The 25,477-nt window shown below is 41.5% G+C and overlaps 1 pseudogene; it reads left to right on the top strand.

Moving 5' to 3' along the window:
* The first annotated feature begins 4,167 nt into the window (after nucleotides 1-4,167).
* On the top strand, nucleotides 4,168-22,595 carry LOC119721307 (annotated as a pseudogene).
* The last annotated feature ends 2,882 nt before the right edge of the window (nucleotides 22,596-25,477 follow it).

The raw sequence follows: 25,477 nt of genomic DNA, 5'->3' as shown, positions 1-25,477 counted from the left end.
GCAGGGAAGTATAGTTAGGTCAAGGAAAAGGTTTGACGTACATTTATAATGACCGAGTTCGGCAAGATAAAAACTGAGGGCGGGAAAATTTACGCAATATTCAAATGTATCCAGTCAGGTGCGGTAGTCTAGCTGAGGGCAAACTTTTTTTTTTCAAGGCATTTTTTTTTTGGGGGGGGGGGGGAGTCTAAACAAAGGCCCTGTAGAATAGCGCCTGAATTAACATGTCTACGTCTCTTAAATTGCTAAATTGCATGCATTCCTAGCCTTGTGCTATTTAAGAGTTTGGTCCCGAATAGACTCCTTTTGCAGTCTAAATTGCTATTATTTACAACCGTTTTTTTTGATACACGGTGTTTCACATAAATTTCTAAAATTGCGCCATAATAGTAGTTATAAACGTTCATAGGTGGAACTTAGCTAATGTTTGTTTTGATTAGTGACATATTAAGTACATTTAATACATTTGTATTTAAATTAATTCATGATGCTTCAAAGGCGTAGCCAGCTGTGGTGGGGGGTGGGGTGGAGGTAAGGGGGTATCCCCCCCCCCCATATCATTAAAAGACTGCCCTTTTCCATTCAAATGCCCTTTTTTCACCAGCGCTTAACCCCCCCCCCTCCCAATATTTGTAAAGAGTGCCTTTTTTCTTAACAAGTGCCCTTCCCCCCCCAAAAAAAGTGCCTTTTTTGCCCGAAAAAAGTGCCCTGTAAAAAAATTAATCATGCCCTTTTTTGTTCCATCGGCCGTTACGCGGGTGCCTTTTTTTAATGCCGCGCATTAAAAGCACCATAATTGTGCATTGTCGGTTTTGAACAGCGCCCCCGTCGACAGAGGGTACCAGCCCACCCCCCCCCACCCCCCACCCCACCTCTCTATTTGATTGTACGGAGGCCAACTGTCCAGAGAAAAAAAAGTGTCTACATTTCAGGACGGATACCCTTTTTTGCAGGTGCCCTTTTTAAGGAACTGTTAACGCACCTCACTATTTGATTTTACGGAGGCCAACTGTCCGGAGAAAAAAAGTGTCTACATTTCAGGACGGATGCCCTTTTTTTGCAAGTGCCTTTTTTAAGGAAATGTTAACCCGCCCTCCCCCAATAAAGTGACGCCACTGGAATTTTGTTTCCTTTTAATATACATGTAGTTTTATTACCATAGCCTTGCCGAGCAGATTTGAATTTCAAACTAAACCAACTAAGGTAAAAATATATATATATATATATATATATATATATATATATATATATATATATATATATATATATATATATATAACACACAAAAAGTTATGTGCTGACCAAGCATTCAGGGACCGGATGAGCCATCGCAATAAGCCCATGCCGACCCTTATAGGACTCTTCGGGGATCCCGGCCAATACACACTTCCTTCCCTATCCATCCATATAACCCCGGAGGGCCAGGCACCATGTAAAAGCAAAGAGCTAAGGGAGGAACAGGGCGGCACCCTAAGCCCTGATCCTCCGAGTGGACCACATGCCCTGAACCTGTACGAAGATGCACAACCTGGATTTCGCAGACAGTCCCAGCAGCAGCGCTTACCGATCAAGCTAAGGTACTGTTGGTACTTTAGCACGGGAAACGAAATATCTTATAGTCAATGACTGAACGCTTACGTTGAAAACCAAAAAGACACCAGCGGGATTCGAACGCGGGGCCCCGCTAATTGTGGACGACGAATCGTACCACTCGGCCGTTCGGGTTACCTTAGAAGAGCTTTCTTCCAAAATTTTTTGTCTAATATTCAATGAAACGCGTTGAGAAGATTACTGGGTGCATTTGCTTGGGCTCCATGGACGAAAACAAGTCGACATTTTTGAGGAATAATGAGCTCATTGCGTTTGATTTGTTTGAAGTTGTATACCGCAGCCTATGTGCAAAACAGCCGTGTGCTAGGCGGATCATGGCGTACAATGAATGCTGCAATTGTGTATTAAAAAAAAAGTGGATGCGTAGATATCTACTCTTTGTATCTGGACACATATAACTTCCCACTTCCGTCTTCAACTACTTCGACTTGATACGGATATCTTAAAAAGAAAAAATACTGATTTATTTTTTAAAGTAGTTTGCCAATGCCTCTATATCGCTTTTCTGCAAAATTTCAAATTCGGGCCTTAAATCTGATCGCTGTTCCCAACAGTCATTCAACAGCCGTAATCAAACATCATTTTTGTGAGAAATAAAGCTTGTAAAATAATATCGACAAGGCAAGCAACAGTAGTGAGTTCTCATCCTAAATTCTAAAAAAAATAAAAATACAGATTTAGGAAAAGTAAAAGAGCAGAAATAACTGGGTATAGGAAAGTATACTTTGTATACAAAGTAGCCAAAGCACCGTCAAGTACTCAAGTTAATTAAACATCAAGCTGAGTCATCTAATTTAGAATGAGAAACCATTTTTCCTCAACGCGAAACATTAATTGAGAAAATAACTAGGCCATAGTAAAATATGTAATTGGATAAGTTGGATTCTTATCAACAAAGAAGATATACAAGGCTACGTGAAGAGGATAGCTGGGGGCGAGTCTTCTTGTTTTGCGTGGGGCCTCCCATATTCCTTGGGCCAAAGACCCCCCCCCCCAGCTTAATCAATTTATGACTCGGAGAAAACACCGCCATTCAGGGAATATTCTACAAACTACCCCCCCCCCCCGAAAATATTTTTTTATTTTGGAAGTGCTATTTTTCTGGCGATACAAAAGTAATTTATGAATGAAACTGATCAGCCCACGTACTTTATTTATGGAACTTGGAAGAACTACTTCGCAATATTCGCAGCTCGATATAGCGATTTTGTTGGGAAGGGGAAGACCTTTCGCACGTGACATCACCTTCTAACATTCGCTGCTGCTCTTTCAAAAAAATTTTGACTTTTTTTCTTCTGAGGGGCTAAACACAAGGTAATTGGGGGGGGGGGGGGGGGGCTGAAGCCCCCTAGCGCTCCCCAAGCATGGGCGTCGCGAGGGGGGGGGGGGGGGGGGGGGGGCACTTGCCCCCCCCCCCCCCCCCCCCCCTGGAAAAGCAACAACAACAACAACAAAAAAAAAAGGAAGAAAAAGGAAGAAAAAAAAGAAAAGAAAAAGAGGCGCGAAGACAAAGTGGTGTAAATTTAATGAGTGGGGGGGGGGGGGAATGTCCCTGCCCCCCTCTAAAACTGATAAATCGAGAATGTGTTGAGAAATACAAGCCTTTTTTGGCAAAAGCCTTTTTTTGCCCCCCTCTAGAAAAAATCCTGGCGACGCCCATGTCCCCAAGTCACCTAGCCTTCCATTTAAGCTATAAAGGCTGAACAAAGAAACCTGTCACAAGCGAGAATTGAACCTGCTACCCCCACCCCCCCCCCCCTCCCACCCCCGTTGTACCGGCACCGCCGGTGGTCTCTGCATGAAACCAGCATGTGCCACACGCCACGACATCACATTGCTAGCAGTGCTGCCAACCTAACTGAGATGAATCACTCGGAGAGGTACAGTGCTTTTTGTCATGTTTGTATATAAAAAAATGAAGATATTCAATCAAATCCAACTTTTCATATAGGTTTCATCTTTCCTATTCTGACTCAAGTAACGCCTACTCTTGTAGTCTACTCCGAGGAGTAACCATGGGGTGCAGAGTGGCAGATTGCCGCATCGGGATTGATTTTTTACGGAGGCGGGTGTCCGGTGAAAAAAGAACGTGTCTATACCTTTCATCACGGACGCCGAGTGCTCTTTTCTCGCCACTCTGCAACGGGCAAACAAAACTGACCCCTGTTGCGAGTCTGCTCACCGTATACATACACGCAAGGGCGTCGATCGGTGATGGACATGTCCCCCCTTTTTTCATATCGTTTGTCCCGCCCCCTTTTTTCTCCCCGAATTAAGATTGTAGGCTACATTTGATTCTATAGCCGAATGACTTAATACCGGTGACTTAATATACCAGGTTGCAAAAAAACAACAACATCATGTTCGACCCGAACGCAAGTCGAACTTGGGCCTATCGCGTGCATCACTTTCAACCCAGTCCATATGCGCCGTTGTCGCTCGGTGGGGGGGCGCAACCTCCACCCAGCCACCACCTGTTTGCATCGTCATCTCGCCTGTGGTTGGTCCATAGTTTGTCACCGACTGAATTAAGTAGGTATACCTGGACGCCGTTGGATAACTACAGCGCCGTGTTAGTACATACACACTGCTGTAGCTACCTGCTCACTGCTACCCGTGTTTGATCGTGTATTGCTGATTTTGTATGCAGAATGTAATCACTGTGTGTACTTTGGAAGCTGAGCGGTTTAAAGTGGAGATTTCTATCGGAGATAAACACTTTTTGCCTAAATTAATCCTAAGGCAAGCATGACTTATCACCACTAATGAGACCACGTACAAAATCCACATCGCTGGGCAAAATCAGCACAGCTGGATGGGCGTCTGTTGCGTATGGAGTTTACAAAATGCTTTTATTTTAGGTTTGCTGAAATAGTTTTAATGCAACCAGTTCGTGTAGTTTAACACCAAGTTGATTGTGAGCTCGCAAGGTGTATTTAAAATGAGTTTATAAGGTGTCTATAAGACAGACTCAGTTTGTTAAATTGGTCATTTTATTGGACAACACCATGTCTCCGTTTCTCTTCGCCGTACTTTTTGCCCTGGCATCGGTTTCCACGGGTGTGGTACCAGCCGAGCCCACCAAGCCCGCCGTCCAAATGGTGAGCGGCTCCCCACCGCCAACTGCCGAGTCCCGGTCATCGCGTATCTCCCCTCGGCCATCGCCTTCATGGAGAGGTTGCCGATTTTCGTGGAGTACTTCACCACCAGGGAGGTGGTGTTCGCCTTTCCCCGGTTCTTGGCGAACTACACCGTCCACATCACGTCCAGCGACATGGCCGTGGGGACGATCGGGGACGACGGCTGGATAGATCTCTCCATCACCGTACCCATGAACCTCTCATCGGACATGTTTCTCAATTTGACTGTTTTGGATGCCTTCACCAAGATGATATCTTCCGAAGACGCCGATCCAGTTGCTTCCGGTCAAGGAAACAGTGACGCCAGTGACGATGGTACCGAGGGATACCCGGACAGTAGCTCCGAAGGAAACCTGGAGGCCGCAGATGTCGAAGAAGACTTGGAAACCACCGAGGAAGAAATCGGATTGAACACAAGGATCCTGATGCGCTTGAAAGACCTCCGTCCGGACGATGTCACACCTTTAGCGGGTAACTTCACCCTAATTGGACATCGCTTCGGCAAGACCACGCTGAGCTTCGAATTGTACCGGGAGGTGGACGGCGAGCTCGTCATGGATCCTGAGATGACGGCGATCGCAAAGGATGTTGATGTCCTGAACATGAGGATACCAACGTAAGTACATGACATTGTAGTAAACTGATCAGTATATACCTCCCACGTTTCAGAGTGTCTACCCGATGTTCCCCAATACCGATGTTCCCCGAAATCCTTATGATTAGGGTTAGGGTTAGAGTTGGGGAACATCGGTATTGGGGAACATAGGTATTGGCCGGGGAGTATGCGGGCCCCACGTTCACTAGCAGCAGGAAAAAAACTCGTTTTCTCGGACACTTTAATTCACTTTTTCCGAGGTACCCGTGAAGACAATGTTCCTGGCTAAATACTGAGTATGATCATCTGGGTCATGTTGGCCTTGGAAAGGACAAATTCCTATTTTCAACGGGGAAAATGCCAAGTTGGCCAACTTACGTGTCTGCAGAATGGTAACGTTATGTAAATGATATAACGTCATGCAAAACCTAAACAAGCATGGAAACAGTTCAAAAGAATGTTTACAGTGGCCTAACCTTTGAAAAAAAATTCAAATGCATTTTAACAAGGGCTTTGCCTTTGTTAATTTAGTGCATATACCGGCTGGTATTTTTCCCGCTCGTGTAGAAATTTGTATGTACATAGTTGTGAACATTAAATACAAAGGCCCACGGTATAAAAAAATCCCCAAAACCTTTCGCATTGACTGGATATAACAATACAACATACTGAACACAGACGGCGAATGAAAATGACAGATTCAACAGGTGCGACAATAAACAACAATTGGAAATATGACGCACCCTCGAGGAAACCTTCAAATATATCAATCGTTCAGAAAAGAAAGGCCTAGTGTCGGGAATTTTTTTTAGGGGGATGGCTTTAACTTAGGACTGGTTTATATCATGCTAGCCTTGAAGATGGAAGACTGGACTTTAAAATAATTAAAAAAACAGTCGTCGTAAAGGAAATGTTGGACCAGTTTGCTAAATAAATTCGATCATAATTATGTAAGGCGTGCATGCGCGTAAGCACTCATCAGGGGCATTGGTAATGCATGCTACGTACGACTCACATTTTATTGGTGGTTACAATTCTCTGGGTGTTCTCGATGCTTCAAGGTAGAAAATAAATAAATAATACATTTAATGTAAACCGTTTACCACTCGACAAAAATTGTTCGCACATTCAAAATTTGTTGAAAGCTTGAAACTCCAGAATTAAATTCGACTTTTAAATCCGGCCCATTGTGTAGACCAGATGCATGAAAAGGCTCAGTCTAGAACTAATTGCAACTCTGATTCAACAGAAAAGAATGCTGTGCACTCTGGGACCAGCTTTAGTCTTGTTTTGTCTGGTGTATTCTACTTGTTGAACTGTAAAGGTCTTCTAATAAAGTGTGAGAAAAAATTAAGATAGCCTGACTTTGCGATCGTAACAATTTTATTTATTTCTGGTAATGAAACCAAGGATTCCTCAAAAGTACCCTAAGCACTGTAGCTCGAAAGCCTGAAGAAACCTGTAGAGAGAAGACAATGAGAAGAAATTACAGTTTATGAGGTGAGAGGAAAAGCCCAGAGGAATATTCTGAGGAAAACCCACGGAATCAGGTAGGGACTGAAACCCAATCCACATATTGGCCCGGGCGGGATTCGAACCCGGGTCCAGCGGTGGAAGGCGAGGAAAGTACCGCTACGCCAACCTGACTCCCCTTAAACAAGATCTTTTTCAGAGGCAAACTTAAAATGAGGGGACACACAAGCATGCAGAATTTGGGAGAAACACAAAAAAAAGGATTAAATATGGTGGACAGTCAGACCAAAGTGGGTGAAGATCGCAGGGAAAGGAGTAGAAGGACTTGAATGTTTTCAACTCAGATTGTGAACCCCAGAATGCCTCTCTTGCCGGCGGGTATACGGTTATACCCGCCGCTGATTTCGTGTAGAACTCGGTTGCAAAACTTCACGTAATCGCACAGCCTTAACATAAATGGCATAATAGGATCGAACATTTGCATTTGCATGTGCATTTACCCCAAAAGTAACTTGAACCTAACATGTATTATCAAAAAGTTTACCTGGGGTAAAGCTCTTACTGGTAAACACCGCCTTGCTGTCTTTTAGAAGAAATCAGAAGAAATGCGGTTGATTTTCAAGTTCAATTGACATGAATTTTGAAATAAAGAGTTGCATGACGAAATCGGGTTTTGCGTTCAAAAAGGTTGTGTTTGGTTTTTCACTGTTTTTTTTCCCACGAAAACTGTAGTATCTACCGAACTGAAACAGGTTAGGTTTTGAACACTGTTCTTTAGCAGTGGTGTTATTATTCATAATTATTGCAAACGAGGTGGGGGGGGGGGGGGAAATGAGCAGCAAATTATCCTATGCCTGTAAAGTTTATGCATGTAGCCCTTCACTGACTATATAAGCGTCTTGGTTTAATGGTTTATAAAATAATAGAAACCTCAAAGGTATTAAAGGGAAGATACAACATTTGCAAACATCAAAAAACGAAATGATCAAATTATCACGAAATATCTTACTGGATTGTTAGGGAATGACAGTCTCAAGCATCCTGTAAAGTTGTGGCTCCTGGTATGCTGGCATTTTCAAGAAAAACTGTATTTTTCCAACGCTGGTCGGCCGACCAGCGTTGGAGAAAACTGGCTTTTTTTCAAAAAGCGCTCCTAATTTTTCATATTGAGTTCGTCCGCATTTTCTTTGCAATTGATTACACACCTGTGAAGACTACAAGCCTGCTAGACTGATTCTATGATCTTACAATTCCCCAAAGTCTATAAATTGCTCCGTTTCATCTTAAAAGGGGTCAGGGAACAAGACTACAAGAATATGATTGGTTTTCTTGGTTTTTCCAGCATATACGAACCCAAAACGTGAAACAAGTCAGTGTAACAATATTTGCAATACATACTAATCCTCCAAATCCATTTATTTCTGAAAATTGCAGCAAAAGCAAATGTTGTACATTCCCTTTAAGACTCAGCTTCATATACTGAGTAAATAAAAAAAAGACGGGGAGTTGGTTAAAGCCTTTAACAAACAAACAAACTCACCTAAAGCGTTCTGCGTACAGCCGTCGTCAAAATTATCAGCTGAATTTCGAACTGTTTACCAAAGAGCAAGACCTCATATCGTCACACCAAATTAAAAACTAATTTGCCGCGCGGTGCGAAGCCATTTCCACAGATAAATAGATGGTTTGTGACTGAAATAGCTCACATCCCAAGTCGTTTCGTTTCTGGTGCTGGTAGCCGGTTGTTTCAAATTCGCCCTATTAAAGTGACCTGGCCCGCGCCCGGTGCATGTGTATGTACTGTACATGTACTTGACTTTTAGAATATGTGGCGTCGCGATTTCTTTGATTCTATCACTGGAAAGGTTTGAGGGCGATTGATCCGATCGGGATTGGAATTCAGTGAACAAAGAAAGATCAATGTTTACCAATTATGTTATCAGACATTATATATTAGAAAACACAAAAGGTCACTGGAAACATCTGGGTGGCCGAAGTTCTAGATTCAATAGCAGGTATTCGATAAGTGCTATTTTGCGGCACGAGCTAGTTTCCCGTGAATACCTGCAATTTCTAGATTTGTTTAATACATGTACATTTTAATTTCTTATTGTTAACTCATAATTCATTTTAATCTGTCTTTTGATTGGAACCCCTTTTACATTTCGGAAAGCTTAAAGTAATTGATTTAAAAAAAAAAATAAACAATCATTATTGTATGAGATTCGCCTAAAGTTTTCCGGCCGGGTGCTCGCTACGTGCGTCTGTGCTTTCTGACGCCCTTCACGGACTTGCTTAGATGGGGTTCGAACATAATGTGCAAAAAAAAAAAACTTGCAACATACAGAAAATACATAATTACAACTAAATGATTTTTTTTTTTCAATGAAATAATATATTACATTAAAGGGAATGTACATCATTGGCTTTTGCTGTAATTTTCAGAAATGAACTATTTGAGAGGTTAGTATAATAGATCAAATATTGTTATACTGACATTTTTGAAGTTTGGTGTTCGAAAAGGTTGGAAAAACCAAGAAAAACACAAATGTTCAAGTAGTCTGGTTCCCTGACTCCACAAAAGTTAAAATGGGTCAATTTATAGATGATGGAAAATTGTAAGGCAAGGGAACCAGTCTAGCTGGCCTGCACCCGTTCATGAACATGTAACCAATAGCAAACAAAATTTGGACTGAAAAAATGGTAAATTTGGAGAAGTAGTTGAAAAATAGTTAGGTTTTTCCAACGCTGGTCGGCCGACCACCGTTGGAAATGTTTTAAAAAATACCATTTTCTTGAAAATGACTTCACACCAGGTGCCATAATTTTACAAGATGCTTGAGACTGTCATTTACCAACATCCTAGTAAGGTATTTTGTAAAAACTTGGTAGTTTTATTTTTCGATGTTTGCAAATGTTGTATATTCCCTTTAAAGCCTGACTATTTCTCAATCCACTCCTTTTTACCCCATTCTATTTGGGTCCTAGATCAGGAAATACAATCAATTAAGTGAAAGGGTGTAAATATTACTTGGGGCACTCTTACCTGCAGACATGCTGAATTAGGGGTTATTCATTGAATAGGCATTGAATCTAGGCATTGAAGTTGGTGACATCAGAGGTGAGAGTGGCCCAAGTAAAACGTATTGTTCGGAAATCATCAAACCTTGTCTATTTCCGTGCATGCATGCCTTTTTCCTTGCCGAAAGATTCGGCTAGGATCGACACTTAATTTTAAGGCCCTTTTCGGACTTGTAAGTTTGAGACACACAAAAAAGACATTGTCGTAAATGGCTTTACATCGTAATAACTGTCGTACCGTCAAAACCTGCCGCCGGCCAGAAACGACATTTCAAAGAAACGCAATTTGCACTCACAATTTGCGTGCTGTTTCTCACAAGCTTTTGTAAGCAGCGTGGGGCGTACAATGTTTAAAAAAAAATGTCAGATTTGACACGAAACAGTCCACCTTTTCCACCCAGCTGACAACGGACCAGCTCGGCCGGGATGCCAATGACATCGGCCCGATGACATCCCGGGCACTGCTCGGTCAACAACTAGTCACCCGTTTAAAACATAAGTGACTTCCTGCAGATAATAAAATTATGGGCTCGTTATATGATTGACATTCACTCAGCGGGACAGTGCAGCTGGGAGTGTCGCCAAAACGGATGGTTTCCGACCGTTGCTAGTAAACAACTTGCCCCCGTGTAATAAACTCAAGGCTCCAGGAACATGTTCCTTTTCTCGGGACTGTAATGAAATTACCAGACAATCAAACACGATGCTGCCGAATGCAACAAACGTCATATTGTACTCATAGGAAACATGCTTGAATTCTTTGTACTTCTTACTCTTTTCAGTTGGTATAAAGAATACGTGCTTTTTCACTAAAATTTCGATTTTCCTTTCCCAACGAAATTTAAAGGAATATAATGTCCTGTAAACAAATAAACTTGCTTGTTTGTTTTTGCAGGCCTTTATACAGTTTTTAAAAGTGGATTTACATGGCGCGCTCCAGTTCAGAAATTGCGCACACTATTCAGAACGAATTAGGAGAGTCCCGCTCTTAATTGAAAAGTTGAAGTTAATTGATTACTTGTCGTGGGCCGATTTCTCATTGGAAAGCTCATAACTAAGGCCCCCCAAAAATAGTCTCCAGTTTCTGGTATGGAGCTTGCCCAAAAAGTAGTGCGGCGACGCGGTTTTTTTTTTTTTTTTTCCTTTTTTTTGGCTTCAAATGTCGGCTGATGACTGCAAATGGTGCCCGACTAAACTTAGTGCAAATATATGGGAGTCCAGAGAGGCCACATAAAGCTTATTCTCGATCATTACCCATCTAAAAACACGTTAAAATTGTGCAGCAGCAGGATTCCAGTCAAACCAGTGAGTTTGGCGGTTTTTAGACATCATCTTTTATTGAAAAAAAAACTTTTTCATTTTGCCGACGCGCATGGCTACGGCGACGCGCGCATACCAGAAACCGGATACTTTTAATGTAATGCTAGAAACTTATCAATTCAATTTGAAAATCTATTATTCAAGCTGCCACACCCAAAAAAGCACGTATACGCTAACTTTATTAAGACCCATACCATTATTTAGTGGTATAGGCCTATAGCTAAATTAAGGATTCGGTTCGTACCATTGATGTTTCTTAGCAGGGTAGCAGGAACTGTCTTTCAAGGGCTTCTGCGTGTCAGAGCAGGTACATGTAGCCGGATACGGACTTTTCTTTACAATTCGTTTTTTTCAAACGAAAACAAACAATTTTAAGTGCATTTTTGTTTTATTATTTTTTAATATCACTCCAAAATGTCCGCGTTATAGGAATTCAGCATTTTTTGAATTCCCCGCAAAAAGACAACGCGGGTGTACGGCTTGTCATAATAATGCGGGTAGAATTATCGCAGAACTATTTCCTACAAATTAAATTTTATTTTCGTCAATTGGACCAAATAAACAAAATTCGTGGAATGTGGACAATGTGCCATTAAAATCACATTTTCTAGTCTTGAAGCAGCTTTTAAATCCTCGCTTTCCCATAAAAATTTGCAACGGCTCCATGTATTATGATGTGCGGGTACTATCGATTTGTATCTACGTAGTCCGCAGATAAATTCCTCCCAAAGCCTGCCGCCGAATAATTCCATGTTTAAAATGCAATTTTTTCCATGGAGCCAATAGATCATTTCACATCTAAAAGTTGCTTAGAAACGTGTTTTAATTGTTTTAAAAGTTTAACACATCTACGCCTATAGCCACCCGCAGCAAAGAAAAAAACCCAGCAAAACAGCTAAAGAATATACTAAGTATGTCATGATTCACGAGTAGCGGTTCTTTTCCCATCTCGATGCACTCCTGCCTCAAAACAGGCGACTGGATCCAATGTTCCAATGTTTTCACCAGAAAAAAAACTCACAAAAGCGTTAAGAAAATGTGTTTGACACACGCGAAATGTCTGGCAGATGGATTGGCGTTTTGCCAAATGTTGGTCAAATTCCAACTGCGACACTCCTTGGCAAATTGTACCCAAAGTTGGTCAATTTCTACCCAATCAGCCAACAATTGAGGTAGTTTCGTAAAATAATTGTTCGGCAAATATACATTGCCAAGCAGTTTTAACTTAAATTTGTCACAACGTGGCTTTCAACTCCCCCCATGAAAATACGAACAACAATGTGTATGTCACTTCTATGATGTAGCCCTATCTTTTAGCAACTTTCCAAACCTAATCTACCAACCTATAATGCAGCAATTTCATCCAATAATGCATAAATTGAAAAGGCCATTTATACAATACAGTGAAAGCAAAATTCCTTTTTGCACGATTTCCTCCTCGATCTGTGGTCGCCACCTGCTAGGGGTTTCAAGTTACCTTAGTTACCACTGACGCCATCAGCTCCTTGGTAGCTTTGATTCAAGCCGGTACGCTTTCTATCTCGCTAGCGGACACGAACTTTTCCCGTGTGTCCACGAACCGGGCGAGGCAATAATGCCTTGAATTACGTCAACATCACTGCCGACTCACGGGCAGGGGGCCAGGGGATTAAAGTATTTGTAAATTCCTACAATTTTTGAAGTAAGGTGAAGGTTCTGGCATGTCAGTGAAAGTGGAAAAGTTCCAGATAGAAAAGATCGTGAAATACGGCACTATGATTTAATAATCCGGAAAGTAACTTTTAATTTCATGATCACAACAAACATTAATATTTCATTATAGCCTATGGCAATTCCTTACAGGTTGAAATCATTTTAGATTTAAAATAAAACACCAACTACCTGAATAGACCCCTAAAGAATTAGGACAAAGAGCAAAAATAGGCGGAGCACTCTGAGAAGTGCAATTATGACCGAAACGCCAAGTGTTATACTTCTGTTACAGACCGTCCTTTTGTGGTAGTTTCTCTCAAAGAAGTTGGGTTGTTTTAACATTAAAAATTGTATGCTTCATTCATTGGTCACCCCTGGAAAAAATCGATTTCTTTTTGTGTCTGAATTACTTGGCCATAGCAGGCAGTATGCACGTGCCTTATGTGAATTCAGCCTCTCCCAGCTAAAATTCAAGTTGAAAGCAGTTCAACTGGAAATTGGTGCCTGGTTTTGACCTAGTTTTAAACTGGTTCAAAACCAACTATGCCACTTCAAAACCAGTTAAACCACAGCTATTGGTGACTGGTTTAACTGGTTTTGAATCGGTTTAATCGGTTCAAAACCAGTTATACCAGTTCAAAGTCAGTTCAAAACCAGTCACCAATTTCTAGTTCAACTGGTACCAATTGCAACCGATTGAACCAGTTGAACTGGTTTCAACTCTTTTTTTTTATCAGGGCTTCCATAGGCGCATGCGTAACTAAAACAAAAGTCTTAGCCAAGTAATTCGAACGTGGTCTCTTTATTTCAAGGGAAAAGGAATAATATATCTTTTAACCACAATTTTGTTTTCCAAAGTCGAGGTCCATGCGTGATTTACTGATGATCTTGACCTCTGTTCTCCCCCAGGGCTTTCGATATGGCCTTCGGCACGATCATGCTGGTCCTGGGAGCCATGGTGACTGGTATCATGGGATGCGAGCTGGAGTGGGAACCGGTCAAGAAGATCCTGAAACGACCCTTCGGTCTTGCCATCGGATTCTGCAGCCAGTTTATCATCATGCCCCTGGTATGCCACCTGGAAGTCGAGACGAAAATGAGCATTTTACAATCATAAAACCAATCCGTGCAAATTATTAAAAAGCCAAAATTCAAGGGAAATACGTATTAAGGGGAGTCAGGTTGGCGTGGTGGTACTTTCCTCGCCTAGTTCCACTGCTGTGACCCGGGTTCGAATCCCGCCTGGGCCAACAATGTGCATGATTGGGTTTTTCAGTCCCTACCTGATTCCATGGGTTTTTCCTCAGAATTTTCCTCTGGGCTTTTCCTCCCACCTCTAAAAATGTAATTTCTTCTCATTGTCTTCTCTCTACAGGTTTTTGCAGGCTTTCGAGCTACCGTGCCTAGGGCACTTTTGAGGAAATCTTTGTTTCATTACCAGAAAGAAATAAAATAAATAAATAAATAAATAGGAAAGTTGTATTACAAGAACAAAACATGAAATTTAGAGATTCCTTCCTGCTAGCTGTTCACGTAACTTGAGTATCAACATGCGCACATCTTTTTTTTTTTTTTTTTTTTTTTTTTTACTGTAGACTCTGTGTAAACCTATCAGGATATTATGGCTATGGCGTTTATGGTATTTCCACTTATAACTTTCGATGTGCATGCCACATCACAACAATCCGCAAATACAAATATCATCCGATCCTTTTTAAATCTACATGGATCCTACTTTTTAAATTAACAGACCCTCCGCCAAACAGGAAATGTGCAGTTAAAGTATGTTCCCGCACTGCAGTGCAACATATAGTTTTACAACATACCTTCCGATCTATATCAGAAAGTTGGTTTTCTTCTCTCTTCTAACAGACTGCCTACGTGATGTGCATCGCCTTCAACCTGTCGCCAGACCACGCCATCGGTATCATCCTGGCCGCCTGCTCACCAGGCGGGGGACTCAGCAACATGACCTCGGTAGCCATCGATGCCAATCTGCTGCTCAGTATCTCCATGACATTCTTCAGCATTATCGTCGCTCTAGGTAACTACGGACCAATCCGGCGAACCCTTATGCTGGTATACCACCAACAGTTCTCCATTAGAAAGACATGGAGATGAGTGGGTACCATGCACGTACGCTCACGCGCGCGCGTATGTCGCGTGTGTTTTTAGGGCGCGCGTGCATTTTGGCAAGCCTAATGGGCGATGAGCGCGCGCGATGGTACCGGTACCGTACCCAACCTCGTCCCCAGTGCTTACTTTATTTCCAACCGCGTTTCCAATAGTAAACCCTGGATAGGAAACTTTCTTCCTGTATCCTGATTCGATACCGCAATTGGCTAGTAATGGATTTTTATCGTGTACTTGGTGTTATTATTCACAACGTGCAGTACGTGTTTTCGTGATCATTTGTCCATGCCTTCTGGAATATACTAATTTCCTTTCTAATATGGTCATATTAATATGAAATATGATACTGCTTGTTGTTTCGATAAAATCGTAACAGTTTAATTTTAAAAAATCGTGTTTTTGTAACTCACGCCGTGCTCGCGCTGCGACGAATTGACTCTTTTTTCACCCCAGACACCGCATACAAAAACAAACGCTAATGTAACGCATATCCAGGCACCAGACTATTGCTCATTTGCATACGTGTTCAAAAATCTTGCACATGCAAATGATCCAATACCAGGGTAAAAGAGAGCAGGTAGTGATGGGCGCGTATTGTTCGACACCCTGGGGACGAGGTTGTACCGTACCATCTCGGTAAGGGCATCCAATGGTTTCCGGCTCAAGTCTCTAATACCTTCTGCTCCACTATAGACGAATCCAGGCACTTGAATACTGTAGGCGCACGAGCCCCCTTCAATTGAGAAACTGTTTATCTGAACAACAGCTAGCACAATGCTTTCGCCATTGAAGGGGGCTTTCGTGATAGAATTGATAGCGTGCCTGGATTGGTCATATGCCTTCTTCTTTACCCTGCAATACGGCCAAAGAAAATGAAAAAGTGGCAGGATTGTTCATATACAACCCACCCTTAACATTTACTTACACGACCGAAACAGCTGTCAGGCCGACATCCATTAATACCTGTATTTCTTTACTGTTTTTTTTTTAATCGATTCTTATTCATCCGTATTCCAGACTAGAAAATAATGATTAGATCAGCCATTTTCATTGTATTTTCTTTTATATCTTCATTTAGTGTGGTTTATCAAGGAAATGATATAAATAACAAGATATCGTTAAGCAACTTCGCCAATGAAAATTTCACGAAATTATTTGCTGCTTAATGCATAATCGAACTACAGACCTACAATTTCTGTCAACGTTTTAGCACAAATTGCTGCGTCAGTATCGGGTCGATCACACATCAGATATCCAATGTCGCCTTTAATCTAGCACGAACTATTTCTAATATCACACACGGGAAAATTCGTAATAACCACGGTCGAAGTCTGGGGACCGACACAGGGTCGTTCACTGAGGTCACCTGACATAAGACAATCCAAGTCCCGTTTGCATTGAGGATAATTCAACTTCAGAATCGTGTCAGCAATATCAGAATAAATCACTGAAATAGCGATTGCTAGAAGTTCAAGGACAAACTTTCAAGCTGCAATAGGCCCGCTTATGTAAGGATATATAAGGACAATCCGACAATGTAATATATTAGCATTTGAGGATTATCAGGAAAACACATACCATGATTTATTGTGCAATCATCCTGATTAATAATTATGACTTTTTTAAATAACAAAGTAAAGCGACACAATCCTAGAGCAAATTTACAGGTTAGGTATTGTGCTATAGATTGCACCATCTGCAAAAAAAAAACACCAAAAAAACCTGCGCCCCGTACTTCACTTTTTGGGCTGCTTCTGATCTGCAGTTGCTCGGCCAATTACCTGACTCTAAGGAGCTTATAACGAAAATGCTAGTTGAGTTCCGAGGAAAATACATGTAGGCTACAGTTACAATGTATATAATGCTAATTTGCAATGGCCCTGTATGGATTACAGACAAATTCTGAATCAGCTCCGCTAATTACCTGATCAAACTGCAGAACGTTGCAATAACGAACATGATGGGGCCACAAAAGAATTATTATATAGCGATGATCGTTCGTTACAGCGATTTTTGGCCACCGGCATGACACTCAAAAGTATGAGAAAATGGTGTCAATTCACATGCACATCAAAAAGGTCCTAAAGGAGCTTTATATTGGATGCTATGAATGGTATGAGCAAACAAAAATGCTCATCTAATCTATCAAGCGAAACAGACGAATGTTATAACCACTTTGTAAGCCTCCATTAGATACTCATAGCGACCATGGCCTTCAGTTTAACAAGAAGACCTCGCGTAACTGCGAGCCAATGATGACGGGAATCTAAACAACCCCAATGATCCTATGCCCTCATCCCCATGACGTCCTTGTGGGGGTCCAAAGCGAACTTCTTATTACACACACAAAAATACAGGTTACCTGTGCCTTATAGCTCCCGCGAGCTTTCTGCCTTGACCTAGATAATAATTTTATTCTAATACTGCGTACCTGTCAAATTTTGAAATCGGTGAGGTATGTGTGGCGGCCACCTGTTGTGGGGTAAAAAGTCGCAATTCCCCGGTTGGCGATTAGCGCGAGTGGCTCGGCGCCACCGTTGAAGTTTTTGTTCTTTTATTATGGCCCGATGACAGAAAGTCAGGTATTAACTACTATTTCGTTCAATCAATAATCGATTTATAAAGGGGCCTACATGTTTTTACATCAACGGCAACGGAGTGAAAAGGGCATTCACTGGAGCCTTGAAATTACGGGGGTGGGGGGGGGGGGGGTTGGAAAGGATGCATGGAAAGTAAACAATCTGCATTTATTCACCAAATTAACCAGGTTAATTTTCAAACAAAAATAATCGTGATTATGCTATAGAAATGTCCGTTTCTTCAGTGATAGTGCCCCAATCCTAATGTCCACAAATGAGTCCACTGAACCTCTTCGTCTACTCACGCCGCTTCTGACTTGTCATTTAAGTTGAGCACCTCATGTTGAGATGTCGCTTGTGCTTCACACTTCCTGTTCTCTAGGAATTGAGCCACTCAACCTACTCATGCCACTTCCGTTACTCTTGTTTTTTTAAAGTTCAGCACCAGTCGTCTTGAGATCTACTTGCCTTTGATACTTTCTGCTCCCCGGAAATGGGGCCTGAATCTCTCCATCTACTCACGATGATTCTGATACTTCCGTTCGCACCTCAATGTTGAAATGTACTTTATTTCCTCTATACTATCCGTTTTTAGTACTAAACGGCACTTCTTCTTTCCGTTTCAATGCAGGAATGATGCCTCTGAACCTCTTCATGTACTCACGCCGCTTCCAAGCCGACGACTCCTTCCCCATCCCCTTCGGCAAGATCATCATCGGACTTGTCACCATGGTGGCCCCGCTGATGGCCGGCTGCCTGCTCCGCCACTTCCGCCAGAAGTGGGCCCTGAAGCTGATCAAGCTCCTCAAGCCCGTCTCCTTAGTCGTCATCCTCTTCGCCCTGGCTGGAGGCATCTACACCATCCGCTTCGTCTTCACCTACATTGTGCCCGCCATGATCGTCTGCTCCTTCTCGATCCCCTTCATCGCCTTCTTCCTGGGCGGGCTGGCCGCCTTCCTGTGCCGTCGCAGCTTCACCCAGGTCAAGACCATCGCCATCGAGACGGCCATCCAGAACGTGGGCATCGGGGCAGGCATTGTGAGGCTGGTCTACCCATCACCGGATGCTGATATCATAACCTGCGCGATCTTATGGACTCTGCTCGGACAGTCGTGCTTGGTAAGCAATATATACCTGCAACATTGAGACCCAGCATATAGGGCGATAACAACAAACGCTACCACATTCAAAACCACAACCCAAAGTACATGTACTGCAACAAATACTCTGTAAATATCGAACACTTACCTGAAGTGGTCGATCATCAAATAGGTGTTCCAAATTTATGAGCACAAAAGTATTTTGCTTCCGACTTCAACACTCACAACCACAGCCCAAAGTACCCTAACAATTACTCTGTAAATATAACCATTACACTTGCCTTAAGTGGTCATCAAATTGGCTTTCAAAATTTATGAGCACTGAAGTATTTTGTTTCCGATTTTTTTTTTTTATGACTTCCGACGCCACACACAGCAAAATATTGTTTCTCTGTAAATATGCCGGTCCCAGTGATTGTCTTAAGTCTTGATGCATGCATCCCCTTGTAGTTCATTCACCATTCAAGTACATGTCAAATATTTCTGTATTGTTTTGTTCTCCAATTCAGGCAAATGCAGCGGAATTACTGGTGTACTGCATCACTCTGCTAAATATCCAGTTTTCTTTTCAAAAATCGTAGTTTTTTTGTGTTCATTTAAACCTGTTTGCCTATATATACACAACAGTCATCTTTTAAGTCACAGGCTTGTACATTCTGATTCGAATCTGTCATTCGACCGCAACTAGCAAGGGTATCGGTGTGGGTTCCTACCGCACCGAGCAAGCCTGATACATGTCCTAAATGTAATTCAAACGAAATATGACAAAGATGCCTTCTCTCCGTTCCAACTTTCTAAATACAGTGTAAAGGACTCTTATGACAGTCCACACGTACTCACATATTAGAAACCAAATACATGTATCCACTTTGCATTATCCAGATTTTCTCAGTGATTGGCGCGTACATGTTCTACAAGAAGATCCTCAAGGAGCGATTCGGCATCGGACGGAAGAAGCTGGAGAACGAGGAAGAGGTTGATGACTCGGAAGGGAAGAGGGCGTCCATTGACATGGCTGAGATAGAACCCCTAAACAAAGAAGATGAAGGTATAATGGACAAAAGTCGCACCACCTTGTTAACCCACCTCGGCTTGTTTACATTTCACTCAGTGTTTGTGACTCAGTTCGATCGAGCTATACTTTGGTCACCTGATCAAAAATCGTGATCTAATCAGTTTGAATGACTGTCAGGAAGAGTGCACTGGGTTGCTGGGGGGGGGGGCATTATTTCTGCTTCCCCGACAAAGTGGGTCAACAAATTTTCTGCCCAAATTTAATATGAAAAGCAAGGGGGAGGGAAGCAAATGTATTTCTTTTGGTTGAGTTTGACCCCCGTTGACACCCCCCCCCCCTTGATCCCCGTTGGTTGCTGGCACACGTATTATGTGTCAATAACAGTCCGGCATTTCTCAAGTCAGTTCACACGTACGTTTATCAGAGGAATAACTATTACAAAGGAATGATTTGGTCACAATTCACCTGAATGTCGTCCCACTTAAATAGAGACTGGAAAACTTAATTGTGATTGACTGTCACTCGAAAAGTTCTGATAAGTCGATCTCACGTCACTGCTCAAACACAAGTTAGGTCACAAGACAAAAAAGAGAAGATGAAAAATGACAAACGAATGTCTTGTCACAATGCACTTGAAAACCTTTTCACCTGAATCGAGACGAACGTAATTGTGATTTACTTGAGGTTGTGCTGAATACCGTGTTCTGGTTGCTGGTAATTATATCAGTAGTCGACGGTAGATACACGGCAAGGAATAACAGGATACGTGGGACAGAGTTTCAAACGATACACAGAAGACACATCTTCAAAAGTTCACTATGCAAAGTCTGTTGGTTACTTGCCACATCTGATTCTTAGGAAAGTTGTGAAATTGAACGTGGGTAAAATAAAATTCCACAATGCCAAATTCACCGCAAGATCAGTGCACGTCCAGTATAAATGTATGATTGACAATGAAGGAACCATGGAGACTGCAGACTTCTTCTTCCAAGCTCTGCGCCAACTTCATAATGTTGAAGACTAAGGCACATTGTTGGGTTCACAACTTGCGGATGGCCTGGAGCGCGTAGACCTTTTGTTGATACCACGACCATGGGCTGTAGACCTTTATCATGCTGTCACAGCCATGTTGCCTGTATCCAATAACACTACTGAATGATAATGTTTTTGTGCAAAAAGGAAACAGACTGTTTTTCCTTCCAGCCTCGCTCTGGTTACGTTGATTTGAATGGGGAAAAAATCAAGATGGCCGCAACATGATAATGGTCAATACCAGGTACTTCATATCTGGAAGCTTTGTCACACCACCTAAAGTTGATGCTCGAAAGTATGGTGGTGGTTTACATTCCCATCTTGTTCTTCCACAGATGGCAAACCACTGGATGCCGTTTCTAACGGATCGGCCGCCCACGCCCATCTGACTCGCATGAACAAATCCACCCCACCGTCGGCAGGCATGGCCATGGGCGCCTACAGGTTCTGGGGCTACCGCCCCTTGCAGGACGCTACCTCAGCGGAACAGACCAAGGCAGCACCGGGACTCTTCGTCACTTTTCCCACGGGACTTCCCAACGTCCAGGCCATGCAGTTATGGGCGCCGCCGATCATCGGACCGACCGGAGACGTCTGGGTGCCAAACGCAGAGCTGTTCAGGACAGCACCGGTACGTTTTTGAAAAAGTTAAAAAAAACATTGCTGCACACGCAAAAGCGTATTTCAAATTTTGCAATTTGTTTTCACAGCTAATCAGTGATGCTCCTTTTTTTTTTTTATCCCTAGCCTTTGCTTGCTTCACCTGCTCTGTTTCACTCGTATCTATTCTTATTCAAATTAACTTCCTATCTGCATTTTTGATGAATGCACCCAAACTTCAATTTTTTTTAAAACTAGAGGTTATTCCCACTGACTGCACAGATTCCAATTAGGACTCTAAATCACGCTGTTTAAACAAACCAAGGATAATAAGGAAGTATCTGATGATGCAAAATCTGATTAGGCCTACTTAAACTATTCGCCAGTATGATTGTGATTAAATCGTAATCAGCAAGCATTGTGACCTTCTCTTCTTTGACAGCAAATAAACTCTTTATAATATCTATCTTTCTCTTTTGTTTCTCTATACAGGAATCAACGGTATGAAACAACTGAAATAGGCTCATCAAATACTAACCATCCAGCTAGCTACGGCAGGCAATCGCATTTAAGCACAAGTACGGTCTGGGCGGAGGAGTAATAAACCTTGTTAACCTGTATGTTTCGAGATAAACAAATTGGAATCAGGATTTAATACTACAATAAAGTGAGAAACAAGCCAGGCTGTCGGATCTCTGAGAAACATAAGTAACTTAAACTCAGCACACACTCGCGTGTCGCACAATATAGGTTTTCTTTTAAAGTTGATATTCCATGCAGTTACGCCTACATTTCCTAAGATATCAACCTGAACAGAAACATATACAGGGGATGTGAATTAAAAAAAGAAACAGGCTTTCAAGCTACATAGGTCTAAACCATACTTGCTCAATTATTTGAAACATGTATTTTGATTTCCTGAAGAAACTAGAAAAGGGCCAAGCATGGAAAGAATGGTTTAAAAAAAAATAATGATGATTTTGAATATTTTGATCAGTCCTCAATATTACCATTGTCAGTTGCCTGGGTGTGCTATAAACAAGCCAAGGAATGTTTGCCAGGTGGGTGTATATTGTTGTGTGGATATGTTTAGAAAGGATGATTATAAAGGGGGCAGCTGTGTTAAATAGGGAGAAATAGAATAGTAATCGCAGTGTTGTAGTCGAGTACGTTTTTCCGAGTACCGAGTACTGCCGAGTACTAATTAGGTTCCCGAGTACGAGTACGAGTACTTCCGAGTACAAGTACAGGTCTCCGAGTACGAGTACTTGTACTTCCGAGTACGAGTACTTGTACTTCCGAGTACGAGAAAAATACCTCAACTTACTATTTAAAATCGAAGTATTTTTGCAAAAAGAATAACACAGCTGAAAAAATATTATAATATCTATTTTGTTCTTCATTCTAATATTGTAAATATAATAACTTCACAAAACTAGTAACAGTACAAAAGTTTAGCTTTAAATACTAAAAACCTACTTAGCCTTATAATCCATAATTGATATATTTTATTGAAATATTATCTGCTTGTTTATCTTAATCCTGCTAAAAATATATACATGTACACTTGAGCATTAAGTCTTTGAAGTTTTATTTGATGTCTGAAAGTATGTAGTGTTTAACACCGTTATATTTAAACAGCACAACCTGATTCTGAGTAACGTTCAGAACACGATGACAGGTTATTCCAAATTGAACATTAATAGTAAAATTAATAAACGTAATAATTAAACACGTATTTTTTTTGGGGGGGGGTGGGGGTTGTGATGGGAGATCATTTGGGGTGGGAGTTAATTTGTCAAGCATATATACAGTATTTGTAAAATTTCATATGATTTACGTTTTACTTCACTTGGTGAAATAAGTGCTTTTGGAAATTTCAATTGTGCCATCTTTTGTTTAACGCATAACAGTCACTGTGAAGCTTACACCAAATGAAAGGAAAGAATTAATCAGTTCCAACAAATTTACCAAGTATATTGCTAGTAAGTTAGGATACTCCAACAAACGAGGTGATATTCCAGTATTTTGTACAGTTTCATTTTATCCTTTTCTTTTATTAGTTGCACCAACTTTTTACTCAGAGGGCCTACTTTTTACTTTTCATTTTATCTGCGTTACGCTTAAAATTAATAACCTTCATTTACATATTCCTTCAAATGACAGCCTTTTCCTTTTGACAAATGTATATGAGGAAAACGAGGCAGCCTCAACCTTTAAAGTTGAAAAAAAAAATCATGATAAAAAAACATCCCATCACTTTCCTGAGTGTTTTAATTCAGGAAAGAGAACAATTGCAACATTTTCTTGCATTCATATACATGTGGCATTGAACTTGTTTGAGTCAGATTCAAGTCGAATCTACAGGGTGAGTAAAAAAAAAAAAACGAAACCCAAATGTCAGGACTATTGCTTCAGTGGAATTCTGTATGTAGCAATTTCAAAATCTAGGATATGAAAGCCCAATTCATAAGCTTTCGTTTCGTACAAGAATCACTCAATCACTCATGTTCTTTTTAAGTTACGGAATTTTAAAAACAATCACCGTTTTAAAGTTCTGTCCACGAATCACAAAAAAAGTGTGTGTTCTTTCAGCAAAACGAAAATACTTCACACACATCCTTTTTTTCGTTTTGCTGAAAGAACACTAACCTTTTTGTGATTCGTGGACAGAACTTTAAAACGATGGTTGTGTTTAAAATTCCGTAACTTGAAAAGTACGTGAGTGATTTCAATAATTCTTGTACTAAAAGAAAGCTTATGAATTGGGCTTTCATATCCTAGATTTTGAAAGTGCTACTTGCAGAACTTCACTAAAACAAAAGTCCCGACATTTGGGTTTCGGTTTTTGTAATCACCCTGCATAGCCAATTGGACATACAAAACTGCTAACAAGAATGAATGAATGCTAAAGTTCACAGCTTAAAAGTGCATGGCAAGCTGCAAGTCCCTGACAGGCCATGTTGACAATTGTTCTGTTTGCACCAACGAGTTCAAGTGCCTTGCAAACAGACTAACCAGTGTAAGGTAAACGCCAATAATCGGTACTTTGCCCCTGAACAGAGAGATACACTGCAACCCATCGAGAGATAATGAGTGTGACTTCTGTATAGTTGACTTAGGAAATGTAAACTTATTTGTGTTACCAAAACTGACCCATTTTATAAGCAAAGTCAATACTGGATTGTTTTTTTTCTGCGTTGGTAGCTTTTGTGGAGTCAATCTTGAAATAAATAAGTCATCTGTGATTTCTGGAGTTGTGTTCTGATTTTTTGTTCAATTTGGTTGGGTATACGATTTATCCAACTGTATGTTTGATGTGATGTGTCCCCCGGACTTTTTTTTTTTAAAGAGAGATTTAGGCAACGACATACAAGCCATCTACAAGATACAATGGGTCTTGGGTAAACCATGTGGGGAAATGGGTCGATTGTTTTCGTTGTGTTCATGAGGTCCGATAGAATTAATGAGATTTTAAACGCTTTTTGGGTGGACACAGGTGGATTTTGAGTGTTCCATCCGTCCAATATACAGAAATACTGGTGCCCGTGTTTTGTTGCAACAATGGATTCCAAGATTACAGCAATATTAGAAAGAAGAGAGTGGAGGGCAGTGGCGTAGCCAGTTTTTTCCAGTAGTGGGGGGGGGGGGGGTGGTAGAGGGCACCATTATTTTAGGAGGGGACACCAAGGGTGGACCCAACAACCGTTTCCCCAAATTTCTGGAGGGGGGGGGGGAAAGGATCTCTTTTAACGCTAGAGGGCGCTCGTGATAATGTATTAACATTTCATGATAAAGTTGTTCGGTTAAAAAGTCAAAAATAGTAATCTAGGTTCCTCTTCGATTAAATAACTCACAAAAGTTCTTTAAATCGACACTTCCTTGGCAAGCGGCAAACTTTTGGGTGGGGCGGGCACGTGGGGCGGGGGCACTTGGAATTAGTGGGGGGGGGGGGGGACGTGCCCTCAGGCTGTGTGCCAAATGCCATGCTTGTTTCATCAAAGGCACAATTCCCCCAAATAATATGTCCCCTATCTGCCCCACTAAAAAGCAGATTCCCTCTCCTCATCCTTCAAAAGGCTGATGCTTGGGTCATCAGTTCGCAG

Source organism: Patiria miniata, unplaced genomic scaffold (assembly GCF_015706575.1).
Source record: "Patiria miniata isolate m_02_andy unplaced genomic scaffold, ASM1570657v1 HiC_scaffold_13, whole genome shotgun sequence".
Lineage (NCBI taxonomy): Eukaryota > Metazoa > Echinodermata > Asteroidea > Valvatida > Asterinidae > Patiria > Patiria miniata.
Note: the sequence above shows the minus strand (reverse complement) of the source record. Positions and strands in the feature narration are given on the sequence as shown.